Genomic DNA, 18,054 nt, shown 5'->3' on the forward strand with positions numbered 1-18,054 from the left:
CTATTTTCCACCCAGTTCTGAGGGTTGTCTTCCTACAAATCACACTCCTTGTCACAGAACAAGTTCATATTCTTCAGCCTGGAATTGTCCACCAATCTGTGGTTTTCGTTTTTTTTTTTTTTTTTTTTTTCTCTTTAACATAAATGATATACTTTCATACCCAGCTGGGATACCTGAGGCACACACCAATACACCACTGCTTTATCAGGGAAGCAAAAGCAAAGAGGGGAGCGTGACAAAAAGCCAGGAGGGCCAATGCCAGGGTGTGCTATGGAGCAGGCCCATACTTACACTGAGCAGACTGCTGGCTTGATACTATGGGGTCATCTTCCAAGAGGCTGTATGAATCTCTGAGACTGAGTCTGTCCAGAGAAAGGAAGAGGGCAAAATGTCCCCTATGTCCATTGGTCAGGACTTCACCCTTCAAGGTTGTGCACATGACACCCGTTAGTGGCAACTCACCTCAGAGACAGAGGGAAGCCTGAGGCAGGAAGAAGTGTGCAAAGTAGGTATGAGGTGAAGTGCTTGTCATTTTGTGCCTCCTGGGAATTGGCACAGGCCACTGGTCAGTCAGTCACTCAGAAGCACCTGGGGTGCAGCCTGTAGATAAGGACCCCCAAAACCATGAGGCTGAGAGGGTCTAGGTGGTTCATAAGTTGCACCTCACCTATACTTCAGCCCCATACCCTCCACCTGTGGTGACCTCAGCAAACACTTGAGGTGGTAAAGACATAATTAAGGATTCAGTCTCTTTTGGTGATGAGCTAGAATCTTCAATAAAATTTTTGTAGAGTTCTTAACCAACTGCTTAGGAAATAAATACTCAGTAAAACCTAGTTACCATTATTAACTTCTCCCATCCATGAGGTCAACTGTGCTCCATCTCTCTAACCTGGAAAAGGTCTTTCTTGCCCATCCTCCAGCCCTGCTCCTAATGCACGGCAGGTGATCCTTTTCCACAGGCATCTCCTCACCCATCCCCCATGTCTCCCAGGTCCCCCAGGCAGTAGAGTTGGTCAGGGGAAGAGAAAGTGGGCCTGAGGGCAGGCAGGGTGGGGCTGCACCCAGCGGGGAGAGATTTCAGCTGTGTCCCCCAGATGGCTTCCTCTGGCCCTGCCCGCCCTGCCCGCCCTGCTTCTCTCCACTTGGTCAGCAGACATGAACCAACTCAGTGTGCCTCCTGCCCAGCTGCCTGGGCCAGGCCCCACTGTTGCACGGAAGTGGTTCTGGGGCTCTGGGCTCTTTCTCGGACTGAGTGTGACTGGCCAGGTTAGTGATCCATTAGGTGTGGAAAACACCGGGAGCTCCCATGTTGGACAGCGCGAGTCTGCCACCAAGCACCTCTTCCTTAGTGCCTCACTCCCTCATTGAAGCAGGCCATCTCCTTCATGGCCTTAGTCTCTGCCCACCACCCCTCATCCGTAACTAAAGCCTGCAGGCTTTAACAATTCAGTGGTTCCAACTTGGGTCCTAAAAGAGGAGTTGGGCTTCTCCAGGAGAGGCTGTGACTGTTCCCCCAGGAACAGAGTCCCATGGCCTTCCCCACTCTAGAAGTCCACCTCCAGAGCTTCCCCCAAAGAACTGCTCCAGAACTGTCTGGAAATCCAGAAAGCTCTGGCCAGAGGGTGTACGGTACAAAAACTTGGTGTGTGACCCAAGCAAGAGTTTAGCGTGTATGTGGTGAAGCAATCTGTATGTCGTTCTTCACTCTGGGATTACTATTAAATAATGTGACCCCTGTTGGCTTATTTATTTGTTTATTTATCCATCTACTATGTTTCAACTCTAGAAGAAAGAGAGATGATCTTGAAGTTTAGCTGCAGGAAGAAGGTTCATAAATAAGCCACCAAAATATCAGAGGACACCTATTGTCAGCTTATGGATGAGAAGAAACTAACTCTGTCTGAGGGAGAATCCAGAAAGGAATTGTGGAGAAGGGCTTTTTAAACTGGGTCATGAAGGATCAGTAGGAGTTTGCTGGGGGAAAGTCGAGAGGCTATGAACAGGGTTGGTGCATTCCAGGTAGAAGAAGTATGCCAAGCTGTAGGGCACATGTGTTTTTATTAATAATCCCTAAGGTTTTATCAAATACCTGCTTGGTGCCAAGTCATTGGTTAAGTGCCAAGAGTGCAGAAAAGAACAAGACAGACATTATCTTTTCCTCTTTCTAGTGGATAAACAAAAGTTAAATAAATAAACAAAAATTACACAGGTAACTATGTATTTACAATTGTGCCAAGTCTGTGAAGGGGGAAGGAGCTGTGGGAACATGAAGCGGGGGGCCTCTGCTCTGGGATCAAGCAAGGGCTGCTGGAGGAGGAGCCAGCTGAGCTAACTCCTGAGGGCTGAGCGGGAGTGGCCAGGCCAGGCAGTCCAGAAAGAAGGAAAGCACTGGTGAGGGGCCTGAAGGCCAAGGAGCATCGAGTCCAGACCATCTGAACGTGATCCACCGTGGAGCAAGGCCCAGGATCCCAGGAGGCCAGCGGGGCGAGAGGGCGGAGTCAGGAAGGCTGGAATCTTGCTGTTAAGGGCCAGGGGAATGAATGGGCATTATGAAGGAGACCCCCAGAATGTATGGAGATGGAGCAGAGCTGTAACGACTGTGGGGAGACCTGGTAGACCAGTGATTCTCAGCCCCAGGTGCAAGTTAGAATTACCTGGGGAGATTTAATAAGGATATCTGGCGCCCACTCCCAGAGATTCAGCTTTCCTTGGTTTGGGATGAGGCTCCCGTACTAGCAATTATTGTGAGTCCTACAGGTAACTTCAATGTATATCCAAGTGTTCAAAGCTGTTGGGTGAGGACATTCCTTTAAGGAAGAAGAAGAAGAAAGAGAAAAAGCAGAGGAAGAGGAGGATAATGACGATATTACTGTACTCTAAGTGACAGAAAATATACATATGACCCCGCTGTGACTTGGTTGAGAGCAATGGTGATAGAGAGAAAGTGATGGGTATTTCAGGAAGCAGAGTAAGTAGTGGGAACCAAGAACTGCCATATTTTTCGTTTCAGCAGTTCTCTGAGAAATAAAACATTGGGGAAATAGCAATTGTGGGGTGAAGACATGGATTCAAGTTTGGTCCTGCTGGGTCTAAGGTGCCTGTGAGTCACCTAAGTGGTCAGCAGGCAGTTGGAGCTACAAACCTGGAGCTCAGAGAAGTCTAGGTTACAGGTAAATACCTGAGAGTTACAGAGGCAGAGACAGTGTCTGCAGTATGGAGGGGATGGCCTAGGGCAACCGCAGAGCACGGGGCTGGGAGGACAGAAGAGAGCCTTGGTCCCCGCCTTGGAGGTTGAGGAGAAGCAAGGAGCTGCCAACTGAGTCTGGAAATGAGAGGCTGGGGAGAGTTTTGAAGCCCAGAGCCATCAACACATGACATACTTCCGAACATGGAAGAGGAAGGTCTGGACAATGTCGATTTGATTTAGTATCTTCTATGCCATCGAGGACTCCGAAGAGAGCTGCTTTGGTGGCGTGGGTAGGGCTGAAGCCAGGCTAGAGTAAATGGAAGGGAAAGAATGCAGAGGATGCCTCAAGAGTTTGGTTGTAGTGGAGAGGGATAGGGGGTGACAGTCACTAGAGGAGACTGTGGCATCAAAGAAATGTTTGTTAAGATGGAAAGAGAACCGACTTGAAATGTTATTGGAAAGGAAATGGAGGGTTGAAGATGAAGAAGAAAGATCACTGAAAGTAGAGGAGGGTGTGATGCAGTCCATTCTCTGGATCAGCTGTTCTTCTATTGCACCAGGAGGGAGGATTGCTGAGTGGTTGGTGTTAAAGTGCAGAGCTGAGGGATTCCACCTGACAACATTCATGTTCTTGGAGGGTCACATGCTGGGGCTGAGGGGAGTGTGTGTGTCGGGGAGGTCATGAGGGGCCATGTGTGCCAAACTAAGGGATTTGAACTTCATTCTATGGACTATTTGGAGACGGGGTGATTTTTAGGCTGGTAGTTAATAGATCAGTTTGTCAAAGGCTCACCCTGGGGACAAAGGGGAAGATGGCATGGTTAGGGAGAGAAAATAGGTGCCAGAAGAGAGCTAGGAGGCTGGGGCAACAGGTTTGAGAGAAGAGGGTGACTGTAACTGGAGAAGGAGAGTGAGGAGGGGAAAAGTGGATCCAGGAGTTAACTGAATGATATTACGGGTTTCTCAGCCACCCGTGAGTGGCGAGCGGAGCGGCCAACACTGATGGAGAATCACGCGGGGCTCCTAGGCATCACCTAAGGAAGGACAGGGCTGAGGCTGCACGACACGCCAGGCTCTCATCTTTGTGGCTCGAGCATGCGCAGAGATGCGAGTGGAGAGTTTGTAAATGGACGGACGGAGTCATCCAGCCAAGGGTGCGTCTTACGCAGAGCACAGGAGCTCTAGCGGGGAAGTGCAGGTGGTTGGGAGGCCAGTGGTGAGTGGGCTGATTCAGAGTAACCAACTCAACAAGCAAACCTGACAGCTAAGAGAAGGAGGAAGCAGGGAGGAGGGGCTGTTGGGTGGAACCAGGGCTGGGCGGAGGTGGGGCTCAGCCACAGAGCTGAGTGGCAGGGCGCCTCAGCCCAGAAAAGCCAGCTAAGACTGGGCTCAGGCTGAGGGGGCCAGCGGCAGGTAGCCCATGACCACCCACATTTCCATGGCATGTGACACCTGGCAGATCATTTCCACAGAAATTCCATTGTTGAAAACCTCACAATAGCCTGGAGGGGCAGGCAGGGCGCCATATAACCTCCATGTTAGAGGTGAAGGAATAGAACAAGGAACTCCAGTTCTGGGTTCTGCAGCTGGGACTTGGCAGAGCTGGAGGGCAAACTCATGGCTCTTCTCCACTCTGCCATGCTGCCCAAAGTCACTCCTTGGGGAACCGTGACGACCAAAAGGGAGAGCTTCTTCCAGGTCTGGAAAAGGGGCCACTGGAGAAAATTCCCAGGAGCATGGCTTCATAACTCAGGGGAAGATGCAGCTTTATCTCCTGGAATCCAGGGGTGGCAGCACAGTGGGCCTCTCTGGGAGGCAGGGACCCTGGAGTCTTAAGTGGTTAGGAAGTGGTCTTCTTCCCAATTCATCTACCCTCCCACCCCCATCTCTATCGCTGTTCTTTCACCATCTCTTCACCAGCTGTTTCCTTCTGTGTGTGGGTTTGGCGGGGGGTGTAAACGGGGCCATCACGTGGCTCCAGAGGTCACATCTCAGCTCTAGTAGACACTGACCAGACTGTCCCCAGACTCTTCCGGAAGAGAATTTGATAGACCAAGGGAGAACAAATGCAATTGCCACCCCCATGGTGCATAGAAAATGAGGTCATTGTGAACTGGGACCCAAGAACTGCATCCTCATCAGGCAATAAGAGACTATTTACAGTGTTAAGAGGAATCAGCCCACAGGGACACATCAGAGACCCTCAGCCAGGCATGGGCAGGCTCCGAGCCTTTTGCTCATCCAGATACTTCTCTTTGGAATATCACATATTCACAGTTTTTTCCCTCACTCTCTTCAGGTCTTGACTAAAATGTAACCTTCTCCATGAGACCTCTGAGCACCCAATCTGAAATTGCACCTGCCAGCTCCAATCCTTATTCCACATTCCCTGCTTTCTTTTTCCCCACCACATCCTACAGTTGGGCCCGCTATCTGTTTTGCCATTTCTTCATGTTCCATTGTCTGGCTCCCCTCCTAGAATGTAAGCTCCATGAAGGCAGGCAGGGATTTTCGATTTTTCTGTTCACTTTGGCATCCCCGATGCCGGAGCACAGGGCAGGTGCTCAATGGAGATTCTCTGAATGAATTAATAAGTAATATCCGTCTTCTCTTTCCATCTGCTTCTCCTTGCAGAAGCGAATGTGCAAGAACTGTGCCCCATGAATTGGGTGGGGGTAGAGAGACATGGGGAGGGACAAGTGGGATTCCCTGAATTTGATGACAAAATAAGAAAGATTGTGCATCAGAGGGAGACCCGTAGAAAGGAACCCTTTCCTCCTCTGGTTCTTGGAGACTGGCAGAATTAGTGAATGGATCAGGAATGAACACAGATAGAGCCCTTCTCAGTAAAATAAGAAAAATTACAGCTGCGGCAAACTCCATGGAATGGACTAAGTGTCAAGGGTGATGGCTGCCGTGGGTGGGTTCACCGTGGGACACCCCATGGGCAAACACCCAGCCTCTTCATGACTAAAGCTGGACTCCCTCCACCTGACTCTCTCCCTCAGTGACACAAAGCAGGCTGCCAAGTGTGGAACTCATGGCCCAAGATGGTTTTGCCCAGTGTGCCAGGGGGAACAAGCCAGCCAGGTCAGGACTCAGGCAGGGCGGGGGCCCAGGCCACAGAAGTTAAGGAAGTACTCACTCTGCAGTTCATGACAGCTCAGGCTCAGCACTTGCAGGAACCTGAAAAGGAGAACCTCCTTAGACCATGTGCTCAGGGCTCCTCAAGATTAATAGGGGGCCAGGGACACAGCTCAGTGGTAGGGCACTTGCTCCAGCACTGCCAACAAAATAAAATGAAACAAAAAATAAACAGGAAGCTCACTCTCAGGGCAAGGACCATGATGACTTCTGGGAGCCGCAGGCACTTGTGCCTTCGTGGGCCATTTCCTCTGTTAAAAAAAAAAATGTGTGTGGGTATGTATGATTTTATTTCAGAACTGCATTGATATAAAGACAAAATCCAAGCTGGATTATATTTACTTTTTTCGGATTCTTAAAATACATTAAAACATTGTCAAGGGCCAAAATTGTCCTGGGTTCTGGTGTTGCCACTGCATCCAAGTTGTCCCTTGCAAGGGGCATGCAGATCTGGGAGGGAGTCCTCTCACATTCCCTACCCTAGAAGTCTCACTTACCTCCTTTGTCCCAGTCGTAGGCACAGGGATATTTACAATCCCAAAGTTAACAGCCTTCCTTGAGTGAACTAATTCCCTTCACTTTTCACTGAGCTTCAGTGTTTCCATGTTTACAATGGCTGGAATAAAGGAAGTCTTGGTCTGGGTGGTATCACTTAGTGGTTAGAGCATGTGCTTAGCATGTATGCGACCCTGGGTCCAATCCCCAACACCAAAAATAAATTCATAATTGTAACACAATATAAGTGTGAAAATAAATATGATAGAATTACCATGTAATCCAGCAATTGTGCATTGGCATATACCCAAAGGGAAAAAAAAGTAAGACTTGGATCTTTATATATCAATGTCCATGTCCATCGACAGATGAGTGGATAAACAAAAAGTGACACATACATACAATGGAATATTATTCAGTCACAAAATGAATGAAATGCTGACATAGCTATAATGTGGAAGAATCCAAACACATTATGCTAAGTGAAAATAAACCATACATGGAAGACAAATGCTATATGATTTCGCTTGTGTGACGTACCTACTACCGTAGGCAAATTCATAGAGACAGAAAGCAATTGAGTTTCTGTTGGACAGATGTGAAAGTTCTGGAAATAGGGGTGATGGTTGTACAATATTGTAAAAGTGGTTAACACCACTGAATTGTACACTTAAAAATAGTCTAGCTGGCAAGTTTTATGTATAGTTTCCACAATAAAAGAAGAGAACATCTGCATAAATACTTTTTACAGGGTAAAGAGGCAGTCAAATCATTATTGATAATTACTGTATTGCTACGTGTTCCAAAGTTCACGGACAGACTGGCAGGCATAAAACTGCTGTGCAAACACAGACTCCTCCAGTCCGTACATGCTGCTCACCACCTACTATAGCCCACAGATCTGATGACCCACTTGGAGAATAAATGGGTGATGGCCAAGATTCTGAAAGTACTGGTCATCACAGGGCATGTGCTTTCCTCTGGAAACCTGTCCATTCCTTGTTCTCTAAAAGTACTCCCTTCGGGACCAGGGATTATGGTCTTGGCTGAGATATTTAAGATAGCCCTGATGTTGGAAGAGTAGGAATGACCTGGGAGAGGCCAAGTTAGCCACCAGGCCCCGATCATGGGCACTTTGCGCTGAGGTTGGTCTGATCTGATTTCTAGTTTGAAAAGAATGTCTTTCTTGATCTTTGAAACAGTGGAAAGGGCAGCTCCATGGGTAGGGTGTGGTGGTCACAACTTGGGACTGTTGGTCTCAGTATCTGAGCTGCTTCTCATTCTATCCAGCAAACCCTACTTTCAAAGATGAAGTGTTAAAAACCACCTATGGAAGGTGTGCAGTGGGATGAGGGATTCCCGGAGACCAAAGGCACTTCACAGACCCCTTCAAAACCACCGGGTTTCCTCAGATCAAAGACTATCGAGTGTCATTTGGGTTCCAGGGATGCCCCACCTCCCAGGGGAGCCTGTGAACTCCATGGGCTTTCTAAGCAATAGGTTGATATTTGCAGGGAGAATGTCTATATCTTCCATCCGATTCTCAGAGGGATTTCGACTCCAAAATACTTTAAAACCATTGTTTCTCTGAATTTAAAATGTGACCTTGGAGATCTGCCTTTAACTGATGCCCAGGTTTCAGGAGCATGTGCATTGTTTCACATGAGATTCTGGGCTGCACATACCTGAGGCCAGGCAGGTTCAGTGCTTCAGCGGGTTCTACCACTAAATCTTCCTAATCTCTTCTCATAAATGAAGTGATTCATTTTTAGATAAGAATACTGCGATGATAGAGCTATTATTTCACTTCTGTGTGAAAATGCCAAATGGCAGCAATGTGTTCTGGTTGACTGCAACTCCTCCTCATTCTGCCAGGCTTTGCATGTGAATGACATACCCAAGTCACCAGTTTAGCCCAGGAGTATGGAGCAACTGGTCACAAAAGAATGACCCTCTAATCCCCACTGGTCCCTTTAATAGCTCCTTGTGGTCTCTGTTAAGCCCACAGAGTGGTAGGTGGTCTGCAGCATCTGGCCAGGTTGTGAGACATCTGGCAAATGGCAGCCTGCATGGCCCCGCCCTTCCCCTGCAGGAAGGGCACTTGGTAAGGAGAAGGGTCATAGTGAACCGGTAATTTAGACTCTGAAGAGTGACTCAGACATTCCAGTGGAGCTTTTATTTTTCCTTTGTGTTGATGTGTGAAATGTAATTGTAGTCATTTTTTCCAACGAGTTGATAAACAGTGATTACCCATGGCAGCTTGTGAGCAGGGGCCATTGAGAACAGTCCATATGCCAACACTTCTCTCTCTCCCACCCCCAGCACCCAAGATAACAGCCCCCAAACCTGGCCTTAGAGGTTTATGGATCCCTGAAATTTGAGTAAATGGGGAGATGGAAGCTTGTGAGCTCTGGCCCCAACCCTACCCGACACTCCTTTGCTATCTGGGATAAAGAGAAATGGTTTGTTTGACATCAGAAAGTTGGTCATCAAGAAATAGACAGAAGGCAATATTCAAGGAGTATCTGTCATCCTGTGGGTCAGGTGCTGGGCTAACCAACCCTTTCCATAGGCTCATTTCACATCATCCCCACAATCATAGAGAAGTGGCTCCCTGAATGGGCAACCATACCTGATTTTACTACATATAGTCCGCCCTCTGCATATGTGGGTCCCATATCCTTGAATTCAACAAACTTGGATCAAAATATTCTATATAGAATTGCATCTGTGCTAAACATGTACAGGTTTTTGTTTCCTGCTATGATTCTCCAAACAATATAGCATAACCATTATTTATGTAGTATTTACCTTGTATTAGGTATTGTAAATAATCTACGGTTGGTTTAAACAAGTGGGAGGATTGTGTACATTATAGGCAACTAGTACTCCATTTTATATTAGGAACTGGAGCTTCCTTGGATTTTGGTATCCCTGGGGGTCCTAGAATCAATCCCCTGCAGATACTGAGGAATGGCTATTGCAATACAAAATACAGTACAAAATAAAATAATTTTACAGTAATTCCTGTAATGAATTATTTCCTTTTCCTAACTTACAGATGAGGAAACTGAAGCAAAGAGAATTAAGTCACATGGCCACTTAGCAGGGAAGGAATCAGGATTTGGAACCAGGATGGTCTAACTTCAAAATTTATTTTCTCACCATCACACAAGGCTGCCTTCTGTCACAGGCTGGCCTCACTGGCTCTAGTGGCCCTGTAAAGAAGGCAGTCTTGTACTCTCAGCTGCGGCAATGTAGCAGAACCCCCCAGGGAGGTCCTCCTCAGCAGCTGCAGTCACAGGCTGCCAAGGAGAACCTGCCTGATCAATCGACTGGTTGCTTGTTAACAGACCTGCTGGGAATGGCAACGGTCAAAACTGGTTCTGGAACCGGGTTGAGTGTCACTGCTGTCTGCTCTTCTGTGTCCTTCCCAAAGTAAGTAGAGAGGAGGGCAGCTCCTTAGGGCAGCATCATGATTGTATTAATTAGGGTTCTTTAGAGAAACAGAACCAATGTGCATAAAGAACATTATCATAGAAATGGACTCACGTAGGTGTGGAAGTCAAGGTCCCACAATCTACCATCATAAGCTAGAGACCTAGGTGTAATTCAGTGGTATAATTCAGCTCAAACCTGAGCCATGGAGCTGAGGGTGAATTTCTGAGTGTAGTCCAAAAGTCCCAGGACTAGGAGTGCCCATGTTTAAGGGCAAGAATGGATATTCTAGCTCAAGCAGAGAGAGAAAAGTTACCCTTCCCGCATCTTTTAGTTTGATTTGGCTTTTAATGAATTGGATGATGCTACCCGCACTGGAGAAGGCTGTACTCATTTCACCAATTCAAACATTGGTCTCTTCCAGGAACACCCTTCCAGAAACTCCTGGAAATAATATTTTGCCAGCTATCTGGACAGCCTTTAGTCCAGTTAAGTTGATACAGAAAGCTAACCATCAGAGCTATGCTGACATGCAGCATACATCTCTGTGGGGAAATTCTCTTTGGTGGCATTTGGGAATAGCAACACACAAGACTCCTGGGGGAAGCCCAGGCTAGAATGCTCGTCCAAATCTCACTCCTGGTGCTGGTAATGGATGAAGAAGCAATCTGGGCCTGGGATGGTCCTATCAGGGACTTTTGTGTTCTACCAGGATTCCTCTCTCTAAGCTGCTTCTCAGCACCCTTCCTACTGTCTTGGTGTATGGTGGCTACACAAAGTGGGTGGGACAGAAACAGTGGTGAAGGATGGAAGGGACACTGGGGAAGGAAGAGTTGGTGAAGACTGGACCTGGCAGGGTGAGCAATTAGGGCAATCTGACATTAACAAGTGATCTGAAGCAGAGATTAGAAAAAGGAAAGAAATTTTTTCTAGTTAAGTTTGTACTAAACATTAGGTGGGGCTTGACCTCCAAACTAAAATTTTATTTAGCTCCAAAACCTTGATACTCACAATTATATGAAGAAGGTTGAGTAAGGATGGGTAAATGATTTAGTCAGAAGAGCCTGGAGAGCCTTAGAAGTACCAGGAACATCATGGAATCCTGAGCAGGAAAGGGTTATTTAATGTTATTAAAACAGGGGCTCTAACTCCTCAGAGTTGTTGAGGACAATATTTAGCATATAGAAAGCACGTGATAAATCATTGTGTCCTTTCTGACAAAGGTAGGTATATAGGTAATTATTTGAGTGGGTGGGGATCCTTATGTTTAAGAGACACTGAAAGATAAATCTTTGCAAAATATATGTATATGAAGAACTTGGAAGCAGAAGGAAAAGTACAGAATGGTTTTTCTAGATTTTTGCTGTTTAGAATGTGGTTCGTGGATCAGTACCAGCAGCATCACTTGGCAGTTTGATAGAAATGCAGAATTTCAGACCTCACCTAGACCTGCTGAAACAAAATCTGCATTTTTAACAAGAGCCCCAGAATATTCACAGGCACTGTAAAATTTGAGAAGTACTTCTCTTTCCAAATTTGGCTGGGAATACCGTTATCACCTGAGGAGTTTTAAAAGTACCAAGGCCTGAGTCTCACTCCCAGAGGTAGCGGTTCCATTGGTCTGGGAAGAGGCCTGACCACTGGGATAGTCTTAAAGCTTCCCAGCAATTTGGATGTGTAGAAGAAGTTGAGAACCACCCCCGTGTAACCTATCACAGGTGCGAGGGGTAAGGCAGAGGAAACAGAGGGCACCCTCTCAGCCTTCCCCAGACTAAAACCTCCTACCTAGTAAGTCAGCCCTGACTTTCACTTAGAGGGCACCTGGGGGCTGATAGGAAGGAGGTTGCCCTGGGATTCTGAGTTCTAATCTCAATCTACCTGCTCAGCTGGTGGTGCGTCCCTGAGTCCAATCATTGCAGGTCAAATTAAAGAGTGATTAAGTAAACTGTCCCTGTCTAAACCCTCAATGTCCTCACTTGAAAATGAGGCCATTTATTTCTCCCAACCAAAACATCCTGCATTTCCCCATTTTTTCCACCCCTCTCCTGCTTCCTGTTCCTGCTAAAGTGGGATAGTTCACAGCCTCTACAGGGTGCGCTCCTGCAGGTCACAAATGGCCTGCTTCCACTGACATGAAGGTTAGACTCAGCTATGGTGAAGGGGTCAGAGGAATGGTTAGCCCTCACAGGCCTAGTTGACTACAAAGGTGCTAGGGAGGTTTCCAGGATGGGAGAACAGTCTGCATTTTGACCCGATTGGTGGTTTCATGGGTATATAAATATTGGCTGAGTTAGTGACCTGGGAATTGAGCATTTTATGTAAATTATACTTCAATTATAAACAAAGAATGAGTGGAGCGGAAAGACAAGTAGTCAAAGCACTTGGCAGACATTGGCAAACCTGGGAGTTAAAGCAAAAATTGGGTAGAGGGAGGGAGAGGGAGAGACACAGAGAGACCCAGACAGACAGTAAGGAATAACTTGACCCAAATTCCAGACAGTCAAATTAATTCGAGGTAGATGGGTGGGGTTTGGCTTCCAAGTAGGGTGACCAGCTCTACTGGTCTAGCTTGTCCTGGTTTTAGCAAGTCCTGTGTCCCAGGAAATCTCTCAGGCCAAGATAAATGGGGGCAGTTCATCACTCTGCTCCCAGGCCGGGTTCTGAGTGGCGTCTGTAGTGCTGGGGAGGAAATGACACGGGCCCAGAGTGAACGGTGCAGGAGGAGTCCAACCCTGGTAAGCTAGACGGGCCTACTCCTCCCCAGCTGGAAGTGGTCCAGACATCCACAGTCAGAACCGAGGCAATGGACGCTCACTCCTTGAGACTCTGGATCCCACCAGCCCTCACAGCCTTTTCCCAGCCAGACCTCTGTCCTGCTGTTCTTCACCTGCATACCACCATCAGGTCAGTGTGCAACTGTTGACTTGCTTACGGGTATTCCTGTTGAGCTTTGAGGTCCTTGGGGTGTGGGCTGGTCCTCGTCGCCTTTGCACATTGTAGTAGTCCTACTTAGGGCTCCAGGGCCAGCTCCTTGGGGGATTCTTGATCTTGTTGTCCCTTGGTTCTTTTTATCAGCTTGAAAAAGTTGTAACCCCTTCCCAGAAGAGTGCTTATAATAAGATACAGAGGGTTGCAAAGAAAATCAATTGTGCTACAACACGGCTGTCAAAATTAAAAAAAAAAAATACACTAATTTGTGAAAAAAATCATAAACTCCCTCTTTTTATTAAAGCTTTACCTAGTGGGTGCCAGCAGCAGGTGTCTATTGAGGTAGCCAGGACGACAAATGACATTTCGTGATACCTGCAGCAAGTGCGCTGTGAAAATGAAAATACTCGTGATTTCTGTGGGGGACAAATGACAAGTTCTGCTGACACTACAGTTTTTTTTGTTCCCTACACTCCTAATAACAGGAAATGTTAAATTTTACTTGGTAGTGTGTGAAAGTACAGATGTCATTTGTGTTTCTTCCAATTTCACATGCACCTCTGAGTTCTAGAGACTCTAGTTTAAGAAATGCCTAAAAGGGAGTGAAAGATAAGAAATGTGCTTTGAAAACTGTAGAGTGCAGTGCCCTTGTGAACACTGATAGTCTTTACTGGATGTGGGTGCACCTGGGAGTGGAAAGCTGGGCTAAGACTCGGGCTTAAATTGGATTATTAGTCAGAACTTTGTGAGACCAGAAGCAAATAGCAGACTCGGTCTCTATTTCTCAGTTACCTGCTGATTCTCACTAGGTCTTGTTGTAGTAAAGTGACATTTGTTATGACCTCACCTTCTAATCTGTTCACTGATTTGCAGGAGGATGGGCTGGCTGGCAGAGCTTGGGCACTGGGAGGACAGGAGCCTGTCTCCTTGGTCTGAAGAGAGGTCTTTGGGGACTAGTGAGAGGGTCAGAATCAGAGTCTACCTTGGCCAGAGGGAAGACTTGGAGAGTCACTGGGAAAGCCTTGTTCCCTCATGGCTCCCTGAGTACCCCCTGTATGAGATGATCCTTTGGGTAGAAACTTCACCTTCTGTGAAGCTCAGTCCATCCCAGAAAGGGGTGCATCAGGACCTCAAGGTCTTGGCATAAGAGATTTCTAAAATTTCACCCTGAGCAAGAGAACAGGGGAACAGAGACCCTGCCAGCAAGTGGCTTTATTCCTGGCCCCAGCCCAAATGACCTTGGACAGGAAAACCGCCCTCTAGTTAGCAATCAGGAAATGAAGGCCCAGCACAGCAAGTAACATAACCAAGCTTTGTGACATTTCAGCCCTCTGGACAGCACACTCCAACACAGCAGGGCTCAGACCCCAGGGTTATTTTTATCTAATGGCACTACTGCTGTTTGCCTGGGAACTGCTGTGGTGGGCTCAGCCCAGCAGGTGTGCAGCAAGGGGCCTGGGCAGCCTCTTCCTCCTTCTCCATGTGAGGCTCCCTCTCCTCTCCCAGGGCTCAGGTGGCAGTTGCTGTCTGGAGCCTAATCTTGGCCTTGCAGGAGACCAAGGGCATAGTGGCCTTCGCAGTCTTGTCCCCTACACACTGGTCACTCAGGCTCCACCCTTGTTTGCCCCAGCTTCATTTCCTCTGCAGAAACGGCTATCAAAGTTCTTCTCATAGTTGCTTCTCTCCCATCCACAACTCTACTAAGTACAGCTTCCTGGAAAGCCAGATTTGCCAGGCTGGCTCTTTGACAGGCTGTTTTTTGACAGTGAGCCACAGAGGAAAAAAAAAAAATGTTTGTATGTGTGTGACCCAGTACATATATTCATCCACGTGAAGGAATAAAACAAAACAAAACAAACAAAAACATAAGGAATAGCATTTTTTCTTCCTCTACTTGCTGCACTCTGACCTTCCATCTTCTCTTCTAGTCTTTTCTATTTGTTCTCTTTTTAAAAAAATTCTGGTTGCAACCTGCAAATAAATTGATTTCACAACCCAATAATGAGTCATGATTCAGTTTGAAAAATATTGTGCCAAATAACTTTCTGGAGCTATTTCTCTTTTTGAATAAAGGAAGGGCACTAGAGTTTATAGAAACCCACTGCACTGATCTGGGCACTGCCCTGACTTTTGAGATATGCTCATTTTTTACAGAAAAGGAAACTCAGCCTATGTTCTCGTAGCTTGGAATGGGAGATCAGAGATTGAGAGACATATTGAGCAGGCTTGTCTCAGCTCCCAGGTCCCCTCAATTTCATAAAATCAGCCATGGCAGGAGCATTTACACCATGGAAATGGGCAAAGAACTCTCACAGAGAGTTGGCGACTACACATTTACCAGTACACCATCCCTTCTAATCCTGTTCTTTCTGGTTCCAAATGTAGTGTATTTGAAGCCCTCTGACCTCAATTTCCTTGTATGAAAAATAACATTAGAAATGCCCACTTCATGGGGAAAAAATTATTTGGTGAGTACTTTCTGGTAAGTAGGAGGGACAGTGACTAAAAGGAAACCAAAATGCAAATAATTGATTTATTATCATAGTGGGATTTTTATATACATGAAAACTCACAATTTGCAGAAGTGTGGCAAGCATGAGAAGAAATGGAAGGAAAATAGCACTCAGAGTAAATGGCAGCCAGTAGAAAAGAGTGAACCTGTGTTTTTCTGACTGAAAATGGCAAAGAAAACATGCAAATGAATTTCATTTCCAAGTAGGACTTCTAGGCAGGTAGACAGGGAGAAGGGAGAAGTCTGATGAATATTCTGATTCAAAGACTATAATGATGAACACATCACACATGAATGAACTGCTCATTCTCAAAATTCTAGAGAAAGGACTTTATAGCCTCAAAGTTATCCAGTCTTGGGAAGTGGTGGTCATCCATCTGACAGATGCCTCTGCCTGCTGACACTCACAATCCCCTAAACTTAAGGAAGGCATGGACTCTGAGTGCTGGAGAGTGGTCACAGCCCCATTTCATTCACTGCCCTGCTCTCTCTGAGGCCATATAGGAAAAGTCTACTGCACCTCTACCACCACAGTTGAGCTGGTTTCCTATTGTGGCTGTAACGAATTGTCACAAAATTAGTGACTTAAAATAAACAAATTTATTATCTTATAGTTCTAGAGGTCAGAAGTCCAAAATGAATGTCACTGGGACAGTGCTAAAGAAATTGACCAAATATAAAAATGATGAAGGAATTTTTCTCAAATGAATCATTATTCTGTTTAAAAGGTTACATGGAGAGAGTGGGAGAAAGAAATAAAGATTCATGTTTCCATTCTCAGAGGCTATTTGTCTATGGTGGTACACTCCTGTAATCCTAGCGACTCAGGAGACTGAGGCAGAAGGAGAGCAAGTTTGAGGCCAGCCTGAGAAACTTAGTGAGAACCTATCTCAAAATGTAAAGTAAAATGGCCTGGGATATAGCTTTGTGGTAGAGTGTACCTGAGCTCAATCTATAGTACTGCAAAACAAACACACAAACCAACAAAAACCCAGATGACCATATACGTGTGGGTTTATTTCTGGACTCTTTCATTAATTTATTTGTCTGTTTTGATGCCAATAGTACACTGTTTTGACTGCTGTAGCTGTGTAATAAGTTTTGAAATCATGAATTCCAAGTCCTCCAACTTAATTTTTCTCTTTCAAAGCTATTTTGACTGTTCCAGATCCTTTGCATTTCTATATGAATTTCAGAATCAAATTGTCAGTTTCTACCAAAAAATCTTGTTGAGATTTTTATTGTGTTGAGTCTAGAGATCAGTTGAAAAAGAACTTACATCTTAACAATATCAATGAACATGGTATATCTTTCATTTATGAATGTCTTCTTTCATTTCTCTCAGCAGTGTTTTGCATTTTTTGTTGACCTGACTTTAGCTGTCAGTCCCTGACCTGCTCAGGTTTTATATATCTTTTATTAGCTTTATCCCTAAGTAGTTTATATTTTTGATGCTAATGTAAATGCTATTTTAAATTTAAATTTCCAGTTGTTCATTACTGGTATACAGATATACAATTTTATGTACTAAACTCAGATCCTGTGACCAGGCTAATGTTCCATATCAGTTCTCATAGCTTTTGTTTGTTTTTGGTAGTGTCATAGAATTTTCAACATAGATGATTTTATCTACAAATACAGACAGATTTCTGAGGGGCTGTGTTCAAGAAGTCTACACTGATAAACTCCATCTTTAGGTTGTTGGAGAGAAATAAAGGAACATTCCAATATGAGGATGGACAAATCCTCTAAGTTATTCCCAGGGCAGCAGATTCATAGATCTAGTGGCTTCATGAAGGCTAAACGTTAGTACGGATTGTTATTCTATTAATACTGGGAAGCACTCAGCACAAATTACTTATTATCTATGCTCACCATGGTTAGAAGCCCAGATGAGGGCTGAGTGAAGGCAAAAATATCCAGATTGGGTTAGAAAAATGTCCATAATTCCTTCTACAGCACCACCTTCTCTCACTCTGACCTTCAGGAAGTCCCCTTCTTGGTCTTTGGGCTTCTCATTTTATACTCTCCCATCCCATCTCCATTAAACTAGATTGTCTAAGAGTGCAAATCATATTATGCTGGGCCCTGCACTTTGGATACAGTCCAAACTCCCTGCCCAGCCTAAGGCTTCCTGTGACTTTCCCATCCACCTGGGTCAAGTTCACTCCAAGCTGTTCTGCCAGCCAGAAGCATCCTCGCCATGTACTCCAACCCTTCTCCTCCCTGCTACTCACTACCTAGCCAACTCCTCCTGTCAAAATTCTCCTGAAGCCCTTCCTGACCTTCTCAATAAGGCTCACTCTCAGAGCACTCAGCTTTTTCCTGCTTCCTATGCTTATTATTC

Source organism: Sciurus vulgaris (assembly GCF_902686455.1).
Source record: "Sciurus vulgaris genome assembly, chromosome: 14".
NCBI classification, from domain to species: Eukaryota; Metazoa; Chordata; class Mammalia; order Rodentia; family Sciuridae; genus Sciurus; species Sciurus vulgaris.